The following is a 5,613-nucleotide window of genomic DNA, read 5'->3' on the forward strand; positions in this document are numbered from 1 at the left end:
GTTTTCTATACCTCGCCGATTTAAGTCTAGTTACCCGTTTCCAGAGTCTGTGACATCTACATGGGAGAATCCGCCAATGGTGGATTCGTCTGTGTCAAAACTTAAAAAAAAAATTAACCATACCAGTACCAACTGCTTCTACGCTTAAAGACCCTTCAGACCGTAAAATAGAAGCTATGCTAAAGTCCATGTATATAGCAGCAGGAGTGTTGCTTAGACCTGGGTTGGTTGGCATTTGGGTAACTAAGGCGCTAATGGTATGGATAACAGAACTCAAGTCTGGCCTACATGACGATCACCTTATACTTCTCGCTGATCAAATTTGTGAAGCTGCTGATTATGTACAGCTTCTACTGACGTCTGTCAGCTCAGTTCTCTCCTTTCATCGTCGCTAGTTACGGCACGACGAGCACTCTGGCTGCGGTCTTGGCAAGCGGAGGCAGAGGTTAAGAGAGGTATAGAGGCGTTACCTTACGGTGGCGAGAAGTTGTTTGGTCCTGAATTGGACAAATGGATTTCTGAGGCCACGAGAGGAAAGTCTGTTTTCCTACCATTGCCTCTAACTACCTAGACGAAAATACTCTGGCCCGGTGTTCAAATCCTTTAGACCTCAGCCCTTTCGAAGCTGTGGTAGAGGAACAGCCACGCCTGGTAGACTAGGTCGAGGACGTGGTTTTCAACAAACCAACACCAGTCGTCAGGACGCTAAGGTCACCGACAAGCCAGTGGCATGACGGGCTCCCAGCCCATCTCGGATCTCCAGTGGTGGGGGCACGCCTTCAGACGTTCCATTTGGCGTGGTTCCAGACAACCACAGATGGGTGGATCCGCAATTTAGTGTTAAAAGGTTACAAGATAGAGTTCGACTGTCTCCCGCCACTGCGGTTTTTCAAGACCGGACAGCCTGTGTCGGACGACAAGAGGGCGGTTCTGCAAATTGCCATTCAGTCTCTGCTGGATTCAGCAGTTTTGATTCCGGTCCCTGTACACCAACAAGGTCAGGGTTATTATTCCAGTCTGTTTGTGGTACCAAAGCCGGATGGCTCAGTCAGGCCAATATGGAACTTAAAGGGCCTCAATCAGTACGTTGCTTACTACAGATTCAAGATGGAATCTCTGTGGTCAGTAATTGCAGGTTTAGAGCCACAGGAATTCATGATTGTGCTGGATCTCAAGGATGCGTACTTACACATTCCGATTTAGCCACCTCATCAGAGGTTCTTGCGTTTTGCGATAGGGCAAAACCGTTACCAGTTTCAGGCTCTACCGTTTGGTCTTTCGTCAGTGCCTTGGGTATTCACCAAAGTAATGTCTGTAATGATAGCTTATCTCAGATCCCTGGGAGTGATAATAGTTCCGTACTAGGACGATCTGCTCATCAAAGCTCCGTCTCAACAGATGCTCCTCCAACATGCGTTGCTAACGTACAATGTACTAGTTCAGCACGGTTGGATTGTCAACTTCAAGAAATCACATCTGATTCCGTCTCAACGACTTCAATTCCTAGGAATGATGCTCGATACGGTAGATCAAAGAATTTACCTACCAGAACAGAAAGTACAGAGTATTCATCATCTGGTACAATTAGTGCTCAAGTCTCGGTACATTTGTGCATTCGCTTGTTAGGCACAATGGTGGCGGCTTTCGAAGCGCTTCAGTTCGGAAGATTTCACTCGCGTCCTTTTCAACTGGATGTGCTCGCACAGTGGTCGGGCTCGCATCTGCAGATTCACCAGAGGGTGAGGTTGTCTCCACGGGCCAGAGTATCTCTACTCTAGTGGCTCAAAGTACACAATCTAACCGCAGGGAAACGGTTTGGCGTCTGGAATTGGATAATTCTAACGACGGACGCGAGTCTCAGAGGTTGGGGAGCTGTGGTTCAAAATTGTCAGCTCCAGGGTCTCTGGGCGGATCATGAAAGATTGCGGTCTATAAATGGCCTGGAACTCCGGGCATTTACAATGCGCTACGACAAGCAGTGCACATGCTTCGGTCTCAGACTGTCCAGGTGCAGTCAGACAACGCGACGGTGGTCGCGTACATCAACAAACAAGGATGAACGAGAAGCCGCATGGCCATGCGGGAAGTAGCTCGAATCCTCATTTGGGCCGAGCATCACCAAGTGATATTGTCGGCGGTGTTCATTCCGGGAGTGGACAACTGGGAGGCAGATTTTCATCCAGGAGAATGGGCATTAAATCCAGAAGTGTTTCACATGTTGGTCCAGAGGTGGGATTACCCTCAAGTGGACCTGATGGCATCTCGCCACAATCACCAAATGCCCCAGTATGTGTCCAGAACGCGAGATCCAAAGGCAGTGGCGGTGGATGCTCTCACAATCGCGTGGCCGTACAGCCTCATGTGTCTGTTTCCACTGTTTCCGCTGCTCCCTCTGTTGCTAAAACGGATCAAACGAGAGTCCGCCAGAGTCATACTAGTGGCGCCTCATTGGCCTCTGAGAGCTTGGTTCTCGGATCTCCGCGGGCTACTCGCAGACGATCCTTTGCCACTCCCGCTACGTCCGGACCTGTTACAACAGGGTCCGTTCCTTTACCCCGATTTAGCACGGCTGCGTTTGACAGGGTGGCTGTTGAGACCGCCCTCTTAAGAAGAGAGGGCATTCCAGAATCTGTTATACCAACTATGTTACGTGCTAGGAAGCCAGTTACGGCAGCTCATTATTACAGAATTTGGCGTGCCTATATAGGTTGGTGTGAAGCTCGGAAGTTTCCGACATCATCTTTCAAGTTATCCCGTCTTTTGTTATTTCTACAGACGGGGTTAGATGGAGGATTGCGTTTATCTACACTAAAGGTGCAGGTCTCTGCTTTGTCAGTTTACTTTCAAAGACGATTGGCTCTATTGCCGTCTGTACACGCCTTTCTGCAAGGTGTCCTCAGAGTACAACCTCCATTCATTCCACCTACAGCGCCATGGGACTTGAATCTGGTTTTAGATTTTTTACAGTCTTCATATTTTGAACCCTTACAACAAGTGGATATTAAGTTTCTCACTTGGAAAACAGTTTTTCTCCTAGCCTTAGCTTCGGCAAGGTGTGTTTCAGATTTGGGTGCCTTGTCATGCAAGCTACCGTATTTGGTGTTTCATGATGACAGAGCGGAACTTCGGACGAATCCCGCTTTCTTTCCAAAGGTAGTGTCATCTTTTCACATCAATCAACCAATAGTAGTTCCTCTGTTAACAGGAGATTCTGGAACTTTGGATGTGGTACGCGCACTACGCGTTTATGTATCCCGAACGTCTACAGTTCGTAAGACGGATACGTTGTTTGTTCTCTATGATGCTGCCAAGATGGGTTGGCCAGCTTCTTAGCAGACCTTATCCAGATGGATTAAACTGACCATACGTCAGGCTTACCTTCATGCTAGGTTACAGCCGCCTACATCAGTAACAGCTCATTCCACACGTTCTGTGGGCACTTCATGGGCAGCTGGTCGTGGGGCTTCTACGACGCAGCTTTGCCGTGCGGCTACATGGTCATCAGTGCACATGTTTGATACGTTTGCGGCATCAGCATCTAGCTTTGGCCGCCTAGTGTTACAGGTGCCAAACGGCTCTCCTGCCCAAGGGGGAAACTTTGGTCTGTCCCAAGAGTACTCCAGTGACCCCTAGTGGATGAAAAAGAAAATAGGATTTTGGTATTTACCAGGTAAATCCTTTTCTTTGAATCCATAGGGGGCACTGGACGCCCACCCAGAGCAGTTTTACCTGGTTTGTGTTAAGTTCAGGGGATCTTCTGGTAACACATTCACACCGACTGGTTCAAATTTTCAAGTTCTATCGGTTATGGTGTCAACTGTTTAGTTGTCAGTAACGTTATGTGTCAACTTTATTGTTGTCCGTTATGTTATAATGTTATATGTAATTCTCCATTGTCATCCTCTCTATCACTCCTGTTCGGCTCAGTAAAAAACACTGAGGTTCTCTGGGAATATGGAGGGGAGGAGAATTACTAAATTTAAATATTCAGTGCCTGTTCTGCTAAAGCCGTCCATATCCCAAGAGTACTCCAGTGCCCCCTATGGATTCAAAGAAAAGGATTTACCTGGCAAGTACCAAAATCCTATTATCGTTGCGTTTACAGTCTCAATCAGTCAGATATAAAAGTGCCAGGTGTCCCTGGCGTATTGAAGCTAGTTATGAGGATGGGTGTGGTATGACTGACACTGGCATCCTGACAATTAGAATGCTGACAGGGGACGGGTTAATTATTTCTCTTGTTTCCTAGAGGATACTGGGGTCCACATTAGTACCATGGGGTATAGACTGGTCCACTAGGAGCCTTGGGCACTTTAAGAAATCAATAGTGTGCACTGGTTCCTCCCTCTATGCCCCTCCTACCAGACTCGGTTTAGACAATGTGCACAGAGGAGCCGGTCACGCTTGGGAAGCTCCTGAAGAGTTTTCTGCATTTATTTTCTTTTTTTATTATTTTCAGGCAGCTCTGGCTGGCACCAGACTGCCTGCTTCGTGGGACTTATGGGGAGGAACGGGGAACGGCCCAACCTCCCTAGGGTTAATGGTCCTGTTCCCCGCTGACAGGACACTGAGCTCCTGAGGGTCCTATTCGTAAGCCCCACCATGGCGAGCGTACAGACCCGCAGCACACCGCCACCCCTAACAGAGCCAGAAAAGTGGTGAGTAGGTGGCCGGCGTCCCACTTAGCGGGTTGCCAGCTGTAATGGCGGCATGAGGGTATAGCGCTGTGCAGTATCCGGCTTCAGGGACACTGCAGTGACCGCTGTGAGGGGCGGCTGAAGCCATGCTTATTACCCACGACTGAAACGGTTTACAGGGGTTCTAACCCACTGTAACCCTTTTAATTCAAGTTACCTCAGCCAGTACAAAAGCGGGAAGGCCGCGCACCATTAAGGGGGCAGGGCCTTCACTATGAGCGGATCCAGCGGCTCACCAGCGCCATTTCCTTTCTGCAAGCTTACACAGGCAGCCTGACTGGACGGTGCAGCTCCTCCATGCGGACTCCAAAGCACCTCAGTGGTACCAGTGGGTCATAGCAAAGGGGGGGAGCGATTATTTGGTGTACTAAACCCCTATTAAGGGTTTTTAGTTGACGACCCAGCTAGGTCTATACCTTAGCTATAGGGGCGCTGTGTGGCTGGCTACATTTCTCTGTGTGTCTCTAGAAGGGTTCTGTGTGGGTTAACTGCTTTTAACCTTTTCCTTACTGTGTGGGTGGGTGTTCTTTTGCATTATCATGTCAAAGGATTGTGCATCATGCACAGCAGAGTGCTTTTTTCAATCGGGGATCATTACAGTGTACCCAGGATAGTACACATTCTCAGGCTAGTGGATCGGAACTAGTATGGTTCAGTATTCATTAAAAGGGATGATTTCAAATATTTCACAGAAATTATCCCAAAATGAGGAGACTCAATACTTAAGGCAATCTAGATAACCTGATGAATAGAGATTTAGTGGTCGTGCAGGAGACCCCTGCTATTTGTCCAAAGAAGCGTACTCTGGCCCAAATCATGCAGGCTGATACCGATTATGATGGATCAGACCCAGAGGAGGGGGGGATGCAGCTTTAGCACAGGGAATACAGGCCCTGATTGAAGCTATAAAGAGAGG

This window comes from Pseudophryne corroboree, chromosome 10 (genome assembly GCF_028390025.1).
Source record: "Pseudophryne corroboree isolate aPseCor3 chromosome 10, aPseCor3.hap2, whole genome shotgun sequence".
In the NCBI taxonomy this organism is placed as follows: Eukaryota; Metazoa; Chordata; class Amphibia; order Anura; family Myobatrachidae; genus Pseudophryne; species Pseudophryne corroboree.